The 21,925-nt window shown below is 48.3% G+C and overlaps 1 non-coding gene across 1 annotated transcript; it reads right to left on the bottom strand.

Annotated features, from left to right (window-relative positions):
* Positions 1 to 21,650: 21,650 nt before the first annotated feature.
* Trnas-uga lies at positions 21,651 to 21,725 on the bottom strand. Its single transcript has one exon. It is a non-coding gene; the product is annotated as a tRNA-Ser (tRNA).
* Between the last annotated feature and the right edge of the window lie 200 nt (positions 21,726 to 21,925).

The raw sequence follows: 21,925 nt of genomic DNA, 5'->3' as shown, positions 1-21,925 counted from the left end.
CAGTAAGGCGGTGGAAAGCAGACCAATACTTGGAAGAGTTTATGGGGAGCGTGGTGTTGAGCTGTGTACATGTCTGGCGCCAGGCACAGCGTTTCTTCGCTGTAAGCAGGTTGCGGATGTGTCGTAGTAATTGCCGATGGCGAGTAAGTGTATCCCGGTCACGAGTACGGAGAAAAGAGCGGTAAAGGCGGCGGGACTCTCGAAGGAGGAGGACGGCCTGTGGAGGCAGGGCGGGGCGGTGAGGGTGGATGGCTTTGATGGGGATATGGGTGGCGACGGCGTCAGACAAGGTCTGGTGCAGGAAGGCAGCAGTGCGAGAGATGTCATCAGGACACTGGAGGGTAAGGTCGTGGCCGGCAACCTGGGTGTGAATGGAGTCCCGGTAGGCATCCCAGTTGGCACGGGAGTAATCATGGGCAAGTTTAGGAGGGATGTCAGGGTGAGGAGTGTTGCGGGGATGGCGACCATTAGAGATAGTGAGGAGAACAGGAGCATGGTCACTGCCAATGAGGTCAAGGACATCTGCGGTGATACGCCCAAGGAGGTTGGGAGAGGCAAGGACCACATCGGGAGTGGTGTTGGATTCGGGTCGGGTGTGCTGAGGCAGGGGAACCAGGTCTCCCTGGAGGGTGGTGAGAAACTGATGCCACCGCTGGAGGTCGGCAGGATCACAGCTGTGGATATTGAGGTCAGCGGCAATCACGTAGGTGGAGAAGGTGCGGTCAATGTTGGCCACGAAATCGTACAGGATGGGGGTGCGAGGGTGGACATAAATGGTGGCACAGGTGATGGTAAGGGTGGGGAAGAAGAGGCTGAGGGTGAGATGCTCGGCAGGATTGTTAAGGAGAGGTTGGGGCCAGACAGGGAGGTGCCTGAGGTGGCCTATAGCAACTCCGCCACGCGCCAGAGGGTACCGGTTATCGGTGCGGTGAAGGGTGTAAGGAGCCGTGGAGATGGAGATATGGGGTTGAAGGAAGGTTTCATTTAGGGCGAAGGCATCCATGCGGTGCTGACGGAGGGTGTGGAGGAAGAGGAGTTTGTGGGTGGGCAGGGGGCGAATGTTGTGGTACAGGATACGGTAGGGTTGTTGTACCATGGGAGGGGAGAGTTAAACGAGGGTGGTGAGGGGGGTGAATGTGAAGTGGGCCTGGTTGTGGGAGAATGTGGCATAGGTGGTAAGATGGAAGATGGAACGGGCAGCGTGGGCGATTTGGGAAAGGGTGTGGGAGCGCTGGAAGGGGTGGATGTTTTGGAGCACAATGGTGATGAAACGGATGATGTCCTCTGCAGTAGGTGGAGGGCGGAGCGAGTTGTTGGGGTGGATGGGGTCATCAACAGGACGGACAGGGACGGTGAGCTCAGGGGTGACTGGAGGAGGTTTCGCTTTACACTTCGAGGAGTAGGTAGGATGTGGTTCGTTGCAAGTGTTGCAGGAGTGGGGAGAGGTGAGGTTGGGGCAATTCTTGAGGAAGTGGGAAGCTTTACAGTGGGGACAAGTAGGGGGGTTCTTGCAGGCAGAGGTAACGTGGTCGTTGTACGTGAGACAGTGTTGGCAGCGGTAGGATTGGACTGGGGAACGGGAGGGGTCCACCTTATGACGGCGGCTATCCATAATCATATTAGAGCGCACATATTGCAATTTTTTTTTTTTTTCATAGCCGTACCGACATCATCGGAAAAAACGCACACGGAGCAAATAGGACACTGTCTATAAGTTAACTAAAGAAGGTAATTCAAGGACGGTTTAATTTCAGATTGTGTAGGACGGATGTTAGAAACGCGCACAAAAATCTTCGACGATGAGTGTTTCGAGATTTTCCGCCACCGCTGCTATTGTGTTCTTCGTCGCTTTTGACGTAACAAGTTGTCCGGGCGCTGTCTGCGACAGCTATTTCGTAACAGGCAGCGCGGTGGGATGGCGCTGCCCTCATTAGCACAGACGTGGGGTCGACCTCGTTGGTCGCCTCACGTTATTTATCGGGCTTTCGGGTCGCAGCGCTGGCTCTGTCCGGCGGGCGTTCGTAAGCCCGTCACGGTCGCCGGCCGTGCCGCGGCTTTGCGAGCCACAGGCTGGCCACTGCGCATGCGCGAGTGCTCGTGCTCGTTCGCGCAGCGACTTGTCGGCCGCATCAGCCGCTTCGACGCGGCGGCGGGACGCGGCAGTGGCGCACGGCCCTTGTTAACCCGCAACGCTAATCCGCGACCCGGCCAGCGCCGCTCCTGATTGAGTTGCCACTTGTACTAATTTAGCTAATTCGCCGCGAGCTCACCACCCACTCGACGCCGCCGGCGCTGTCCAAATCGCACCCAGGTCAGCGCTGCTCCGCGCACCAGCACGTCTCTCACGCTGACACACGTTCTCTTCTTATCACAGCTTCCTTCCCTTAATATCATATGCTACATTTTTCGTTAAAATTCGTGGTGAAACCTTGAGCTGTCCTTTATTTGGCATAGTTCGCTATCAGTTTCGCTCAATGACCATTATCGAGCTCAGCCTTTGACCCTGAATTTTAATCCCACTCTTGAAACTTTGTTTCATTTGCGTCATTCCTTCTTCGATGTGTAGACTGAGCAGTAGGGTCGAAAGAACACACCCCTGTCTTGCATCCTTTTTAATCCGAGCACTTCGTTCTCTGTCTTCCAGTCTTATTGTACTCTCTTGGTTCTTGTACATATTGTATATTAACCGTCTTGCCCGATAGCTTACCCCTATTTTTCTCAGAATTGCGAACATCTTGTTCCATTTTACACTGTCGAGGTCCGCCCCCGGTAGCTGAGTGGTCAGCGTGACAGACTGTCAATGCTAAGGGCCCGGCTTCGATTCTCGGCTGGGTCGGAGATTTTCTCCGCTCAGGGACTGGGTGTTGTGTTGTCCTAATCATCATCATTTCATCCCCATCGACTCGCAGGTCGCCGAAGTGGCGTCAAATCAAAAGACCTGCACCAGGCGAACGGTCTACCCGACGGGAGGCCCTAGCCACACGACATTTCATTTCAATTTACACTGTCGAACCCTTTTTCCAGGTAGACAAATAGATGCCCTCAAGCGCCACAAAAGCGTATTTCAAGGCATCTAGTGACATTTGTCTCAGATTGAGGAATCTACAATAAAATCAGCAGTCAGACTCAATGAACTTCGTGCATGAAGAAGGACTTTCCATGTTTACTTGTGCTTGCCTTTGTCTGTTTGTCACTTACATTGAGGCTAAGGGTTCGACTAGAACAATAGAATCTGGCTCCTCCATGGTTCGTGGTCTGTAGTACCATACACTACTGTGTAGAGCCAAATTTTAATCAAGTTACAGGCCGGGTTGGCTATATGTGCCGGCAACTGAATGGAGAATCTAGTAAGCCTCATCTATGTTTTTATATACCAGTGTCTATGCTCTTCAGTATGTTCGTTGCTCACATGTGAAGAAAGAATAAAAATCAGACCAGTAAGCCAACCCAGAGTCTCATTTTCCACATCATCACCATATCTATTTCCTTAGCTTCACATTCTAGTCCTTCTGTATTGTCCTCAACCACAGAGACCCGAAACATGTCAGTATGACCCCGTCACTATTTCAGTGTCGTACGCAGCTGCTCGTATACCAAGAAACGGGTGACCAAAAATTCCGCTTCACAACTAATCTGAGCGTGAACTTCTAAAGTATGTCGCCACTCACGTCGGATTACAGCATATAAACCTGATGTCAGATGTGGGATTCAGCCTTCAATTCCTGGCTACCTTTGCTATGAAGTAAGTCGCCTTAGTGCATGGAAGAAAGGATTTTCTCTTGGAAGTAGCAAGCTCCATTCTTAAGACGAATAGGCTTCAGCTTTCGAGGTAGGCCAGGTACAGTGCACAGGCAGAATAGACCTTTTTAGTGTACAGCAGGAGCGAGGCAAGAAGAAGAAGCCGAGAAGAAATCACCGTCCCACGATTCCAAGGCCGCAACAACCAGCCAACAGCTGTAAACAAGACAGGATGCTGTCACAGCAGTTACGACACCCAAGGTCGGGGCACAGACACTTGAATGAGCGGCACGTGTCTGATAGCCGCACCGGATTCCAACCTCACGTTTGCGAAGATGTCTGCACAGCACCGCCGCCTGACCGAAAAACAGAGTGGATGGATCACAACGTAGTACGGAAACGCGGTATACAGCTGCGAAAAAGGACAAAAAAACATACAGTACGAATATGGAAAGTAGTGAGATTCCCGTTCAGCATATAGTCTAGTCTGACGAATTTAAGTTAATCCCGAGAGTTTTTGACGGAAATAAAAATGAACTTAACAGAATTCATGCCAACGGCCTTGCCGCAGTAGTAATAGTAGTTCCCGTCAGATCACCGAATTTACGAGCTGTCGGGCCTGGCACAGACTTGGTTAGGGGACCGTCGGGGGTCTGCTGAGCGCTGTTGGCAAGCGGGGTGCAGTCAGCCCTTCTGAGGCCAATTGAGGAGTTAGTTGACTGAAAAGTAGCGGCTCTGGTCACGAAAACTGACAACGGCCGGGAGAGCGATGTGCCGAACATATGCCCTTCCATACCCGCATCCAGTAACGCCCGTCCGCTGGGAATGCCACGGCGGTTGATCAGTACCGTTGGGCCTTCCGAGGACTGTTCCAACGGGGTTTAGTTTTAGACATTTCGTAGGAAATTCTGACCTAGCGCTCGAGTTAACACCAAGCCTTGGACACAGTGTGCTATTAAAATTTGTTAAAACTAGGGTTGTGGGTGCAGCTCGGAGTAAACTACTCGTACGCTATTTGACAGCAACTTGCACAGATGTGAAAGGAATTTTATTGAAAAACTGTGAGTGAAAACGGCCTTGGATTACCATGTGTGTTTATTACGCTCTATTTGACAGAAAATGCCGAAAGTATGCCAGGAGGGGTGAATACATTGCAACTCCTATTTCGAGGAGACGCCCACGGAGTGATGAGGGTATCAGACATTCCGGGCAGCCATGCTCTAATTGGGAAGCCGGCGCGAGCAGAGTTTGTACAGGAAATGGAAGATGAGATGATAAAATCGGTGGTGAGAGCAAGAGGATAGGATTTAACGTTAGTGCAAGCAGTAGTTCTGTTAGAGGAAGCATCCATTGCGTCTTGTAAAGAAAAGTTTGATGAATCCACTCGCCCAAGAGATTACTGTTCTAGGCGTAAGGGAGGAGTCCACCATGCGAGGAATTGCAGTATGCCGAAGCACGTGAGGAAGACAGAGGCCATTCAACCGAGCTGTAATGGAACACAGAAACGGGTACCCTACCCTCCACCGCGGCCGAGAAAACTAGAGGAAACACTACGCACAGGGAAATTGCAAACAAGTCACCGACGGTGAGTTGTCGATGCGATTTTCAAGCGCATCAAGGACCATGTGATCAGGCGAGACTTGTGATTTGGTACACTTAGTCCGAGAGTGCAATGCCGCTGCTAGGCTAGCGAATACGAAGACTCTGAAATCTGGAAACACAGGAACGGTATGAGTAGGTCGTCGACCCGTGCCACAGAGTTGTCACCAGCAGAGTGCAAAGGCAGGAATGATTTTGTAAATATGACTTGCGCGCAGGGGAGTGCAAGAACCGCAAGTTTCGTTCTATATGGTGCTTCTCAGGTGTGTGCAATAAAGAATTCAGCCTTGAAGGATACGCTGGGCAGTAACGCCGATGAATGAGTAAAAGTTAGAGGGATGCCGAAAAGAAGTAAGAGACATATGCGGAAGAAAATTCATGTAGTAGAGGACGAATTTGATGTTCCGTATCAAGGATTTTTAGGCAGAGATATCTGTGTGAGTTCAATATTACGCTACGCAATGAAGACGCTGTGGGTCGAATCCAGACCGGTACGGTTAGAACAAAAGACGAACTGGCGAATCTTGTGGACCCAGAGAGAGCAGCTCCGAGAGGAACGAGTCGCAAGGGCAAAGACAACATCAGAGGCACCAGGCAGGGTCGGACTTAGTTCCAAGAGTGAAGAGAGACCTCCAAAGTGAGGAACCAGAGGAGATAAAAAGCGTTAGGACGCCGCAAGCAAGGGAAACGAGGAACGGAGATGAGCAGCAGGTGGAAAGGATGTTACACGAATACTTCTACACTCCTGGAAATTGAAATAAGAACACCGTGAATTCATTGTCCCAGGAAGGGGAAACTTTGTTGACACATTCCTGGGGTCAGATACATCACATGATCACACTGACAGAACCACAGGCACATAGACACAGGCAACAGAGCATGCACAATGTCGGCACTAGTACAGTGTATATCCACCTTTCGCAGCAATGCAGGCTGCTATTCTCCCATGGAGACGATCGTACAGATGCTGGATGTAGTCCTGTGGAACGGCTTGCCATGCCATTTCCACCTGGCGCCTCAGTTGGACCAGCGTTCGTGCTGGACGTGCAGACCGCGTGAGACGACGCTTCATCCAGTCCCAAACATGCTCAATGGGGGACAGATCCGGAGATCTTGCTGGCCAGGGTAGTTGACTTACACCTTCTAGAGCACGTTGGGTGGCACGGGATACATGCGGACATGCATTGTCCTGTTGGAACAGCAAGTTCCCTTGCCGGTCTAGGAATGGTAGAACGATGGGTTCGATGACGGTTTGGATGTACCGTGCACTATTCAGTGTCCCCTCGACGATCACCAGTGGTGTACGGCCAGTGTAGGAGATCGCTCCCCACACCATGATGCCGGGTGTTGGCCCTGTGTGCCTCGGTCGTATGCAGTCCTGATTGTGGCGCTCACCTGCACGGCGCCAAACACGCATACGACCATCATTAGCACCAAGGCAGAAGCGACTCTCATAGCTGAAGACGACACGTCTCCAGTCGTCCCTCCATTCACGCCTGTCGCGACACCACTGGAGGCGGGCTGCACGATGTTGGGACGTGAGCGGAAGACGCCTAACGGTGTGCGGGACCGTAGCCCAGCTTCATGGAGACGGTTGCGAATGGTCCTCGCCGATACCCCAGGAGCAACAGTGTCCCTAATTTGCTGGGAAGTGGCGGTGCGGTCCCCTACGGCACTGCGTAGGATCCTACGGTCTTGGTGTGCATCCGTGCGTCGCTGCGGTCCGGTCCCAGGTCGACGGGCACGTGCACCTTCCGCCGACCACTGGCGACAACATCGATGTACTGTGGAGACCTCACGCCCCACGTGTTGAGCAATTCGGCGGTACGTCCACCCGGCCTCCCGCATGCCCACTATACGCCCTCGCTCAAAGTCCGTCAACTGCACATACGGTTCACGTCCACGCTGTCGCGGCATGCTACCAGTGTTAAATACTGCGATGGAGCTCCGTATGCCACGGCAAACTGGCTGACACTGACGGCGGCGGTGCACAAATGCTGCGCAGCTAGCGCCATTCGACGGCCAACACCGCGGTTCCTGGTGTGTCCGCTGTGCCGTGCGTGTGATCATTGCTTGTACAGCCCTCTCGCAGTGTCCGGAGCAAGTATGGTGGGTCTGACACACCGGTGTCAATGTGTTCTTTTTTCCATTTCCAGGAGTGTATGAGAACAAATTTTAGGGATTAAAGTGTCGAACACGTATCCAGCCGATGGGAGAGAAGCAGCACTTGAAAACGGGAGCACACTGATGAGCCAAAACATTATCACCACCTGCGCTTCATAACTTGTTTTTCCGTCTTTGGAACGAAATACATAACTAATTCTACATATCAGGGATCAGCAAGTTAGTTAGTAGGTTTGTGAACGTTGTAAGGTGGCTACAATTTGGCACCTACAAGAACTCATACACATACTTTGCCGTGAACTACAACGACAATTAGGTATCATTTGATAGGTTGTACATCATATATATCAATATTTAAAAGAGACTGGCATTGTCACGTAGGCCTTGTTAACACTTATTGCATGAAAGGTGCCGGATTGTCTTTATTATCAGAACAGCGTTATGAATGATTGCCTAAACTAGTAGAGGTTGGAACGCCAGTGGAGATGAATCGGCAGGCAGAACTCAAGCTCGGTTGGAAGGCCCCCACTTGTGTTGGTCCTGCTTAAAAACAGGAAGTAGCCACACGAACGTCGTGGCACCTGAGCTCTGGAGCACAGTAGGCTGACGGCTGGCCACTATTGTAGCTGGACCAGAGGGATAACCGGGAACTCTGCAAATCTAGGACGCAGGTGAGAGGAACGAAGAAGCGGGACCTCGGAAACCACGCAGGCTGGGTTATTTCCAAGGATTTTTACTCAGAAGCGTACCATTGAACAAGTATAGGTTTTTCCTCGCAAGCTTTCCGCGCTGGACGACAAAAGACTAAAATATGGTTGGTCGGCGTTCGGAAGAATATGTAGAGAGGGAAAATATTCCGTGGTTTCGAGAATATGATTCGTTTTCGGAATTACGAGGGTGAGTAGCTGAGCCTTGTTGGGAAGCCAGCGGTGGAGAGACGAGGTCTTCTGTTGTGAGCGCCCATGCGTGACGGTCGTTCGGTATCAGCTTTGTTGGTACAGAGGGCCTTGCAGTACCTCACCTCCGAGTTGGAAGTCGTCGTTGAGATTGCAGCGTTCAGTAACTGAGAGCACTTCTTCTGCCTATACTTACGTTGAGACGTTATCTGAACTCCGTCCTTCTGGCTTGGAGTTCGCGTTTCTCGTCAGTAGAACACAGAGGTGAGAAGACAGTATTAGAGTATAATAGTCGTCGCCTTCTGGAGTCCTAGTGTTGAAAGAGTTTATTTGTGGCTGGAGTTCTTCCATCGTCGCAGACGAGTACGAGAACCATCACTTCGATGCAGCTGACGCAGTACATATGGTGATATCGCAAATTACTTCGACTTATTAGTACTATAAAGCTAAACAGCTGTGATTACGTTAGTTTATTTCCACTGAGGTTCCACACAACCGTAGATCATCTTGGAAAGTAGTGTCTTCTAGTGTTTGGTACGTAGATGATGCTAGTCATTTCGCGTTATTGATATTAGATGGCGCAGTGATAATAATGGACAGAGTTGGGCAATTGGTTGATAATGTTAGTTAGGAAACATAGACAATTGTACTTAAAGGGTTGATTTTAACCCATAATAAACATATATTGAACAACAACGTTTATTATTTAGTGGCGGAAGTAAAGCTGTGAGGAGGGGGCGTGAGTCGTGCTTGGGTAGCTCAGTTGGTAGAGCACTTGCCCGCGAAAAGCAAAGGTCCCGAGTTTGAGTCTCGGTCCGGCACACAGTTTTAATCTGCCAAGAAGTTTCATATCAGCGCACACTCCGCTGCACAGTGAAAGTCTCATTCTGGAAACATCCCCCAGGCTGTGGCTAAGCCATGTCTCCGCAATACCGTTTCTTCCAGGAGCGCTAGTTCTGTAAGGTTCGCAGGAGAGCTTCTGTGAAGTTTGGAAAGTAGGAGACGAGGTACTGGCGGAAGTAAAGCTGTGTGGACGGGGCGTGAGTCGTGCTTGGGTAGCTCAGTTGGTAGAGCACTTGCCCGCGAAAGGCAAAGGTCCCGAGTTCGAGTCTCGTTCCGGCAAACAGTTTTAATCTGCCAGAAAGTTTCACGTATGATATTGACCCAAACGGCTTCCATTGGATTCACATCAAGCAAATTCCGTGGCCAAGACTTCAACATGACCACTGCTCTTCAAACCACGATAGCGCGGTTCTGGCTTTGAGGCAAGAACAATTATCTGCTGGAAGATGACATTGCCAGCGGGGAAGTTATCAAGCTTGGAGGAGTACAAGTGGTCCACAGCTGTCAGCGTGTCTTCGATTGCTATTACAGGACCCATGCGAGCGCAGCAGAATGTCTGCCACAGCATAATACTCCTCCCAGCGCGGAGCACATTTCGAATCGCTGTTCACGTGCATGACGGCGTTTGCGGAGACGACCATCGACCTGCTGTAGAAAATCGTGATTCATCCGACGAGGCGACTCGTTTCCATTTACCCACGGTCCAATCTCGACGATACCGTGGCCACTGCAATGGTAATTGCCGATGTCGTTGGGCCAACATGTGAAAACGTAGGGGCCGTCTGCTGCGGAGTCTCATGTTCAACAAGGTATGATGACCGGTGTGCTGCGAAACATTTGTATGTGCACCAGCACAGTGTGTTTTCGGTAGAGATGCCACAGGTCGCTACCTGTCCACTTTCTGTGAAGAGTCGTCCAACTACTTACCGCCAACTACTTATTGTCGTTCTACCACTTTCCGTAAATGTTCACTACTGTAGCACGTGAACATTCGACCGGCTACGCAGTCTTCGAGATACTAGTTCACAGGCTCTGGGTAATAATAATATCACCTTTGTGAAAATCACTTAGGTCAGTAGACTTCCCAATTTGTGGCAGTGTCATCACTAGAATGATTCCCCATCCGTCTCAGATCCACTAACATACTTTCCTTACCATGTCACGTGCCCGCAACGCCACCGGGCGAATCCAACCTCGCATTGGACAGTAGTCGTAAAATTTTCTCTCGTCATTGTAGGCCTATATTTGTTTGCTTGCAGCCTGGATGACTGTGCAGAGAGGTACATTTGACACAAGTATTTTGATTACCACAGAAGAAGACGTTATATTCGAATATCCCAAAGTGCAAACAGAACAGAGAATAGAAGTGAGGAGGCAAGGCACGCCGCATGGGTAGCATTGCTTCAGTAGACCAAGATACAAGGTTGCGAATGAGCAGATTAAAGGAAATGGTACGAGTCGATTACGTAAACAAAGAAGAAACGACTTCGATTATTTACCTGTGTATTTCACCTGCCTGGATAAACATTAACGTACACTGAGAAGGGGAAGCATGAAATTCATTTGCATCCACATCATGCTCCGCAAGCCACCTGATGGTGTGTGGCGGAGGGTACTTTCGGTACCACTATCTGATCCCTCCAACCCTGTTCCACTAGCGAATAGTGCATGGGAAGAATGATAGTCCGTAAGCCTTTACATTGGTTTTAATTTCTCGAATTTTCTCCTCGTGGTCAATACGCAAAATGTGTGTGCGGGGAAGTAATATGATGTCCGATTCCCCACGAAAAGTGCTGTCCAGAAATTTCAATAGTAAATCTCTCCGTTATGCACAACGCCTCTCTTATAACGTCTGCCAGTGGAGTTTGTTTGGCATCTCCGTAACGCTCTCACGCCAGCTAAACGATCCCGTGATGAAACGTGCCACTCTTCGTTGGATCTTCTCTACCTCCTCTATCAGTCCTACTTGATAGGGATCCCAGATATGTGAACAATGCTCAAGAATCAGGCGAACAAGCGCCTTATAAGCCACTTCTTTCGTGGATGAGTTACATTTCCTTAAGATTCTTCCGATGAATCTGAGTCTGGTATCTGCTTTTCCCACTATCTGTTTTGTATGGTCATTCCACTTAGGGTCGCTCTGGGTAGTTACGCCCGGATATTTTACGGAAGACGCTGTCTCCAGCTGTCTGTCACCAATAGTGCAGCTGTACAGGATTTCTTTTCCTCTGTACGCGCAATATGTTACATTTATTTACCTTCAGGGTCAGCTGCCAGGGCCTGCACCATTCAAATTTTCTGCAGGTCGTTCTGCAAATTTTTACTATCTACGGGCGTTGCTATTTTGGTATAGACGACTGCATCATCTGCGAATAGCCTTATAGAGCATCCGACGCTTCCTACCAGATCATTTATATGTATTGTAAACAGCAACGCTCCTATCGCACTTCCCTATGGTACTCCGAATATTACCTTTACATCTGTTGATTTTGTGCCGTTAAGAGCGACGTATTGAGTTCTATAATTAATAATTATAAATTAATAAATTATAAATTCATGAATTATAAATTAATTTGAAACCAGAAATGCAAGGAAAAGTAATACATATCTGATCATATCGAGTATCAGAAGCCCTCCGAAACGGGATATATGATTGTGAAGAGGAAATATCATTAACCCGAGAACAAGTGGTTGGAATTTTCCAATGTTGGTGATTCCAAAGGAGATATACGCTTTCGGAAGGCGAAAGGGGAGAGTAGTAGCGGACTATTGGGAATTGAATGACATTTGTACACTCCTGGAAATTGAAATAAGAACACGGTGAATTCATTGTCCCAGGAAGGGGAAACTTTATTGACACATTCCTGGGGTCAGATACATCACATGATCACACTGACAGAACCACAGGCACATAGACACAGGCAACAGAGCATGCACAATGTCGGCACTAGTACAGTGTATATCCACCTTTCGCAGCAATGCAGGCTGCTATTCTCCCATGGAGACGATCGTACAGATGCTGGATGTAGTCCTGTGGAACGGCTTGCCATGCCATTTCCACCTGGCGCCTCAGTTGGACCAGCGTTCGTGTTGGACGTGCAGACCGCGTGAGACGACGCTTCTTCCAGTCCCAAACATGCTCAATGGGGGACAGATCCGGAGATCTTGCTGGCCAGGGGTAGTTGACTTACACCTTCTAGAGCACGTTGGGTGGCACGGGATACATGCGGACGTGCATTGTCCTGTTGGAACAGCAAGTTCCCTTGCCGGTCTAGGAATGGTAGAACGATGGGTTCGATGACGGTTTGGATGTACCGTGCACTATTCAGTGTCCCCTCGACGATCACCAGTGGTGTACGGCCAGTGTAGGAGATCGCTCCCCACACCATGATGCCGGGTGTTGGCCCAGTGTGCCTCGGTCGTATGCAGTCCTGATTGTGGCGCTCACCTGCACGGCGCCAAACACGCATACGACCATCATTGGCACCAAGGCAGAAGCGACTCTCATCGCTGAAGACGACACGTCTCCATTCGTCCCTCCATTCACGCCTGTCGCGACACCACTGGAGGCGGGCTGCACGATGTTGGGGCGTGAGCGGAAGACGGCCTAACGGTGTGTGGGACCGTAGCCCAGCTTCATGGAGACGGTTGCGAATGGTCCTCGCCGATACCCCAGGAGCAACAGTGTCCCTAATTTGCTGGGAAGTGGCGGTGCGGTCCCCTACGGCACTGCGTAGGATCCTACGGTCTTGGCGTGCATCCGTGCGTCGCTGCGGTCCGGTCCCAGGTCGACGGGCACGTGCACCTTCCGCCGACCACTGGCGACAACATCGATGTACTGTGGAGACCTCACGCCCCACGTGTTGAGCAATTCGGCGGTACGTCCACCCGGCCTCCCGCATGCCCACTATGCGCCCTCGCTCAAAGTCCGTCAACTGCACATACGGTTCACGTCCACGCTGTCGCGGCATGCTACCAGTGTTAAAGACTGCGATGGAGCTCCGTACGCCACGGCAGACTGGCTGCCACTGACGGCGGCGGTGCACAAATGCTGCGCAGCTAGCGCCATTCGACGGCCAACACCGCGGTTCCTGGTGTGTCCGCTGTGCCGTGCGTGTGATCATTGCTTGTACAGCCCTCTCGCAGTGTCCGGAGCATGTATGGTGGGTCTGACACACCGGTGTCAATGTGTTCTTTTTTCCATTTCCAGTAGTGTATAAGCACTGTATTTTCGCAGCCCTGTATTGACGAGAATTTACATGTCTTAGGAAAAGCCAACTGCTTCACCACTAGAGGCTGTACAAAGGGGTACCACCAGACACTGTTGAGTGACGATTATAGAGTGAAAACCGCCTCCTCTACTCCAGAAGAACATTAAGAGTTCAAAAGATTACTGATGGGAATAACAGATAGTGGAACCACTTTTCAGAGACTGATGAACACGGTATTAACCAAACTTCAGGGATACAAGATGTTTGTATTTTATATGATGAGGTCGTGTTCGGAGCTACGTTAGAAGAGCATAATGTCACCTTCTAGAAGCGTTTGAGAGGCTACAATTGCAAAATTTAATATTGCCGGTTGACAAGTGTGAGTTCGTACGGAAAGAAGTAACTTACTTGGGTCACATAACTACGTCAGAATGATTAAAACCCGATCCACAGAAGGTGAGGGCCGTAAGAGGTTGTTCAAGACCCAGCACCAAGAAGCAATTAACGAGCTTTATAGGGATCATATCATTTTATCGTAGTTTTATGAAGGACTTCAATCTGACAGCGAAACCGTTATATGAATTACTGAAAAAAGGAACAAACTACGAGTGATCGACTTAACAGGAAGCAGATTTCCAGGAGTTGAAAAAGAAAACAGTTAGCCCTCCGATCTTATAGTATCCTTATTTACGAAGTAGTTTATAATTACAATAGGCGCTAGCAAGCGGTCGATCGGTGCCATATTGAGTCAAGAAGAATTAAGACAGTACTGGACAGTAGCCCTTGCATCCACAACGCTGAACTGCTCCGAGAGTGGGTACAGCAAGATCGAGCGAGAGCTCTTAGCTCGTGTGTGGGCGATGAAGCACTACTGATCTTACATCTACATCTACATTTAACTCCGCAAGCCACCGAACGGTGTGTGGCGGAGGGCATTTTAAGTGCCACTGTCATTACCTCCCTTTCCTGTTCCAGTCGCGAATGGTTCGCGGGAAGAACGACTGCCGGAAAGCCTCCGTGCGCGCTCGAATCTCTCTAATTTTACATTTGTGATCTCCTCGGGAGGTATAAGTAGGGGGAAGCAATATATTCGATACCTCATCCAGAAACGCACCCTCTCGAAACCTGGACAGCAAGCTACACCGCGATGCAGAGTGCCTCTCTTGCAGAGTCTGCCACTTGAGTTTGCTAAACATGTACGTGGTGCTATCATGTTTACCAAATAACCCTGTGACGAAACACGCCGCTCTTCTTTGGATCTTCTCTATCTCCTCTGTCAACCTGACCTGGTACGGATCCCACACTGATGAGAAATACTCAAGTATAGGTCGAACGAGTGTTTTGTAAGCCACCTCCTTTGTTGATGGACTACATTTTCTAAGGACTCTCCCAATGAATCTCAACCTGGCACCCTCCTTACCAACAATTAATTTTATATGATCATTCCACTTCAAATCGTTCCGTACGCATACTCCCAGATATTTTACAGAAGTATCTGCTACCAGTGTTTGTTCCGCTATCATATAGTCATACAATAAATGATCCTTCTTTCTATGTATTCGCAATACATTACATTTGTCTATGTTAAGGGTCAGTTGCCACTCCCTGCACCAAGTGCCTATCCGCTGCAGATATTCCGGCGTTTCGCTGCAATTTTCTAATGCTGCAACTTCTCTGTATACTACAGCATCATCTGCGAAAAGCCGCATGGAACTTCCGACACTATCTACTAGGTCATTTATATATATTGTGAAAAGCAATGGTCCCATAATACTCCCCTGTGGCACGCCAGGGGTTACTTTAACGTCTGTAGACGTCTCTCCATTGAGAACAACATGCTGTATTCTGTTTGCTAAAAACTCTTCAATCCAGCCACACAGCTGGTCTGATATTCCGTAGGCTCTTAGTTTATCAGGCGACAGTGCGGAACTGCATCGAACGCCTTCCGGAAATCAAGGAAAATTGCATCTACCTGTGAGCCTGTATCTAATATTTTCTGGCTCTCATGAACAAATAAAGCGAGTTGGGTCTCACACGATCGCTGTTTCCGGAATCCATGTTGATTCCTACAGAGTAGATTCTGGGTTCCCAGAAATGACATGATACGCGAGCAAGAAACGTGTTCTAAAGTTCTGCAACAGATCGATATAGGCCTATAGTTTTGCGCATCTGCTCGACGACCTTTCTTGAAAACTGGAACTACCTGTGCTCTCTTCCAATCATTTGGAACCTTCCGTTCCTCTAGAGACTTGCGGTACACGGCTGTTAGAAGTGGGGCAAGTTCTTTCGTGTACTCTGTGTAAAAGCGGATTGATATCCCTTCAGGTCCAGTGGACTTTCCTCTGTTGAGTGATTTCAGTTGCTTTTCTATTCCTTGGACACTTATTTCGATGTCAGCCATTTTTTCGTTCGTGTGAGGATTTAGAGAAGGAACTGCAGTGCGGTCTTCCCCTGTGAAACAGCTTTGGAAAAAGGTGTTTAGTATTTCAGCTTTAAGCGTGTCATCCTCTGTTTCAATGCCATCATCATCCCAGAGTGTCTGGATATGCTGTTTCGATCCACTTACTGATTTAACGCAAGACCAGAACTTCCTAGGATTTTCTGTCAAGTCGGTACATAGAAATTTACTTTCGAATTTACTGAACGCTTCACGCATAGCCCACCTTTCACTAGCTTTGACATCGTTTAGCTTCTGTTTGTCTGAGAGGTTTTGGCTGCGTTTAAATTTGCAGTGAAGCTCTCTTTGCTTTCGCAGTAGTTTCCTAACTTTGTTGTTGAACCACGATGGGTTTTTCCCATCCCTCACAGTTTTACTCGGCACGTACCTGTCTAAAACGCATTTTACGATAGCCTTGAACTTTTTCCATAAACACTCAACATTGTCAGTGTCGGAACAGAAATTTTCGTTTTGATCTGTTAGGTAGTCTAAAATCTGCCTCCTATTACTCTTGCTAAACAGATAAACCTTCCTCCCTTTTTTTATATTCCTATTTACTTCCATATCCAGGGCTGCTGCAACGGCCTTATGATCACTGATTCCCTGTTCTGCACTTACAGAGTCGAAAAGTTCGGGTCTGTTTGTTCTCAGTAGGCCCAAGATGTTATCTCCACGAGTCGGTTCTCTGTTTAATTGTTCGAGGTAATTTTCGGATAGTGCACTCAGTATAATGTCACTCGATGCTCTATCCCTACCACCCGTCCTAAACATATGAGTGTCCCAGTCTATATCCGGTAAATTGAAATCTCCACCTAAGACTATAATATGCTGAGGAACTTTATGTGAAATGTATTCCAGATTTTCTCTCAGTTGTTCTGCCACTAATGCTGCTGAGTTGGGAAGTCGGTAAAAGGAGCCAATTATTAATCTAGCCATTAATCAGTCTATATCTGATAAATTGAAATCTCCACCTAAGACTATAACATGCTGAGGAACTTTATGTGAAATGTATTCCAGATTTTCTCTCAGTTGTTCTGCCACTAATACTGCTGAGTTGGGAGGTCGGAAAAAGGAGCCAATTATTAATCTAGATCGGTTTTGAGTATACCCTCCACCCATAATAATTCACAGGGACTATCTACTTCTATTTCACTACAGGATAAACTACTACTAACAGCGACAAACACGCCACCACCGGTTGCATGCAATCTATCCTTTCTAAACACCGTCTGTCCCTTTGTAAAAATTTCGGCAGAATTTATCTCTTGCTTCAGCCAGCTTTCCATACCTATAATACTTTCAGCTTCGGTGCTTTCTATCAGCGCTTGAAGTTCCGGTTCTTTACCAACGCAGTTTATACAGTTTACAATTACAATACCAATTGCTGCTTGGTCCCCACATGACCTGACTTAGCCCCGAACCCTTTGAGGCTGTTGCCCTTTCTGTACTTGCCCGAGGCCATCTAACCTAAACGCCCAACCGACGCCACACAATCCCTGCTACCCGTGTAGCCGCCTGCTGTGTGTAGTGAACGGAAGAAAATTCATCGTATGTACTGATCACAAATTCTTGAAATAGTTGGCACATACAAATGATCGGTCGTCAAGATCAACGATATTCAGGAACAAACTGGCAGATTACGACTTTGAGATGATACACAAGGAGGGATCGCAGGAAACAGTAGCAGATGGATTGCCCTGGACATAATATCCAGCTGCAGTCATTAGGAATGTGGAAGAGGTTGACTTGGAAGAACAAGACTACGTGCAACCAATTATTAGCGAAGAGGAGAAGCGAGACATACTGAAGCAATTTCATGACTCGCCAATAGGTGGACACCAAGGGATCATCCGTACTTATGACCGCGCTAAAAGGCATAGACCATGGAGAGGTTTTAAGAAAGACATAGAAGAGCATATTCGAAATTGAGAGAATTGCCAGAAAAATAAGATGAATCAGAATAAAGTGAAGATTCCCTTAGTGCTGACCAAAATACCCAACTCAGTAATGGCTCATGGTGATACTGACATAGTCGAGCGGCTTGAGATAACAAAGAATGGAAAGAAATGCATCCTAGCGTTTCAGGATGCCCTCACGAAATTTATGTAGCAGAGCCTATAGTACAACAGGATGCTACTAAAATGTAAACTTTCACGGCCGGAAATATCATGTCCATTATAATTATCCGGGCTGTTGTGCCGTGGTCGGTTGATGAATTCTGTGGGAATCACCACAGAATTCATTAACCGACCACGGCATAACAGCCCGGATAATTATAATGGACACAACAGGATGCTGACATAGATGAGCGAGTCTTAGTACAGGGAATAATTTGAAATTATGGAATACCGCCAATATTATTGAGGACCAAGGAACAAAATTCCTAAGTGACATGTTAAAGAGGGTTTGCCGTTTACTGAAGATCGATAGGATTCATCTTTTGTGTACCACCCCCAAACGAATGGACGCTATCAGAATATCTACACCATAATGTGGGAACAAAGGACTTGGATGGTTGATACATTTTGCCACTTTCGTATATAATACCTCACCTTATTCATCAACTTGGTTCACTCAGTCCGACTTATTTTTCCGGAAAATATGCAACATACCCGGGATCCTACAGTGGGAATCGGCCAAAGTACAATGTAACTACGATGATTATATCCGCAGCTCGTGGTCTAGAAGATAGCGTTGCTACCTCTGGATCACGGGGTATCAGGGTCGAGTCCCAGCAGGGTTAGGAATTTTCTCTGTCCGGGGACTGGGTGTGTGTGTTGTTCTCATCATTTCATCACCATTCGTGAAAGTATCTAGATTGGACTGTGTACAGACTGGGATTTTGTACGGGCGCTCATGAATGCGAGTTGAGCGCCCCCGCTCCCCCCCCCCCCCACCCCCACCCCAAAAAAAAAAAAAACTGAACATCATCATCGCTACGATGATTACGTAACGGAACTAGAGGATGGGCTAGATGGCAAAGAGTTTTAATATGAAACGTAAGGAGAAGAACAAGGAGTAGTATGACTATACTCAAAAACCACACGGAATTAAATGCAGGAGTGACAAATGACAGATTATTATTACCCAGAGCACGCGAACGAATATCTCGAAAACGGCGTGGCTGGTCGAATGTTCACGTGCTACTATAGTGAGCACCTACGGCAAGTGGTAGAATGACTGTGAAACTACCACCGGGTGATACGTTGTTAGACGTCCACGACTCTTAACAGAACATGGGATTTGCTGGCTCGCCTGCTTTTTATAGCAGCATAGATGGCGTTCTGTGGTCAGAAAAGCACAATGCTGGTGCTCGCATAAGTGTTTAAGAGCACACCGTTCATCGTACATTGTTGAACGTGGCGCTCCGCAGCAAACGACCCTTACGTTGGCCCAACGACATCGTCAGTTATGATCGCAGTGGCCACAGGATGGTGGAGATTGGACTTTGGATCAATGGAAATGTGTCACCTCGTCGGATAAATCACGTTTTTGCTACACCAGGTCGATGGTCGACTCTGCAGACGCCGACATCCACGCGAACGGTGGTTCAAAATGTGCTCCACGACATGGACACAGGCCGGTGGGAACTGTATTACACTATGGGACTCACAAGGGACCTGTGGTACTAATCGAAGACACACTGACTGCTGTGGACCACCTGCACCCCGTCATGCTTGATGTATTCCCCACCAGCAATATCATCGCCGAGCAGGATAACTGTCCGTGTCTCAAAGCCAGAACCTTGCGGTAGTGGTTTCAGGAGCATGATAGTGTACTTACTTTGATGTTCTGGCCACGAAATTCACACTCATTTGGGTGGTTATCGGGCGCCGTGTATACAAATCAGCGAGGTGCATGGACATCTGGCGCAACATACCTCAACAAACCTACCAATGAACTGTCGAATCCATGATACGCAGAATCGTTGACGTATTGCTTCCCAAAGATGGACCAACAACTAATTAAGCAAGTGGTCAGTGTTTTGTCTTGTCAGTGTATGCGTGTGAGCTGTGTATCAGCTAGTGGAAACATCTCACAAGAAGTGTGCCCCCTTAAGTGAACTTATTCCTAACTCCAGTGCTTTGTCACTGGATACACAAGTTCACTGATGAAGACTGGAGAAGATGTGATTACTTATTGTACATATTTGTGTTCCAATGATGTGTTAATTGTATCAGTAGCAAAATCTATGTGTGTATGTTTATAAGAGGTTCATTCAAATGAAATCCGGTCAGTGCATCAAGGTAGCATCACGTAACTGCAGGTATGGTGCCACCAACTATTAGTAGAGAGATTGACACGTGTGCACCATTTGATGTTACATACTGCCAGTGTGGTTTCACGCCGAAGAGAAGGTGGTCACACAGGTTATCGTCCACTACAGAACATGTAGCAGAATAAGCAGGAACAACAAGGAGTTGAGAGAGGGCAAGTCATTCTCTCACCTATTTTTCGTATACGGAAAATTATTAAAGATTTTATTACAACCTGATGCACCTTGAGCGAGACTCTGGAAAGTTAATGGCCTGAGCAGACGTTGATGGAGCTTGGTAGAGCGCTAAAAGCATGAGGTATTTTTCTGGTTCTTAGCTCATAGAAATGGCATGTTTGGAGTTGAAAGCAATTGGTGGCGAGCCCACTCCTCAGTAAATCTTGCTGGACAGGTCCACAGCCATACAGAGCATACAGAGCAGCCCCTCATCGAGACAGGTCTCCAACAGAACAATGCCGCGATACCTGCATTGGCGCCACCCGAAGGTTCTATTGGGGGGGGGGGGGGGGCGACGGACCGAAGGGGTGCAGAGCAACGCCCAATAAAAATTCACAAGTTTTCATGTTTGCCGCTACTGCAAATAGGCCTGTGACCAACTTCCACTGGCCACCTCAGTTGTATAAGAAACTCTGGTGTCTGAGGAACGTTTAGAAATAGAATCTTTATTGCACCTGATAGTTAGTACTAGCAAGCTGCAAGGCACAGGCGATTTAGATAAAGATCTATAAGAATGTGTCTGTTCACTTGTTGCCATGGGAAGTGACGCAAGTTCAGAGAAAAATATCTTCCCACTCCATGAAAACTGAAAAAGACCAGCAATTGGCGGTTTCCTTTTTTTTCCAGAAATGCAGGTTTCGTCACTCTTGCCCTGTTTCGACATGAGTTTGTGCTGTCATGTGGGAGGGGAGATTTAGCGCCTCTAGAGCACTATGATTGGCTCAAGACAGCGCGAAGGCGGTGTCGTTCGCGGTGTCAGTCGTGCGCTTTACGGGAAAACGGATTCTTTTTTTCTGAAGAGGTTCGAAGCAATGGGGTGCTAGACTTTGGTCTGGTAAGAGCAACTTCTGGTCGATGCTCTGGCATGTGTGGTTGGTGCTTGGGACTTGTCCTGAGACTGATTTCACTTGTGAGTAATTTAGACTAAGGAGCCTGTGGTGAAGTTCTTACTGTACCAACAGTGTGAGTTCAGACATCTCGGAATACTCGTTTGCCAAGGGCCACTTATTCGTTTTTGGTTTACCAGTCTTGACGTTTGGTATCCTTGTGTGCTCTGTTGTATAAGTGAGCCAAATTGGTCACACACTGAAATCTACCGTGATTTCAGGGCTCTGGCAGAGAGTAAATTGCGACCCGTCTGCCTAATCGCTAGACTATGAGATTTCTGCATTTCTTTCATGGCCGCGATCGATTCACAGGCGCTGCTTCACTTCTCATCTCCACAGCACCCATCTCGCCAGCTGCAAGTTGCATCGCTGTACGAAGCAAACTGGGTAATTTACTGAAACTTCCTGGCAGATTAAAACTGTGTGCCCGACCGAGACTCGAACTCGGGACCTTTGCCTTTCACGGGCAAGTGCTCTACCAACTGAGCTACCGAAGCACGACTCACGCCCGGTACTCACAGCTTTACTTCTGCCAGTACCTCGTCTCCTACCTTCCAAACTTTACAGAAGCTCTCATGCGAACCTTGCAGAACTAGCACTCCTGAAAGAAAGGATATTGCGGAGACATGGCTTAGCCACACCGGGCGTGAGTTTACTGCTGCTCTGGCCTTATCAGGGTGCACAGATCTCAACCGCCA

Source organism: Schistocerca americana, chromosome 2 (genome assembly GCF_021461395.2).
Source record: "Schistocerca americana isolate TAMUIC-IGC-003095 chromosome 2, iqSchAmer2.1, whole genome shotgun sequence".
In the NCBI taxonomy this organism is placed as follows: Eukaryota; Metazoa; Arthropoda; class Insecta; order Orthoptera; family Acrididae; genus Schistocerca; species Schistocerca americana.
Note: the sequence above shows the minus strand (reverse complement) of the source record. Positions and strands in the feature narration are given on the sequence as shown.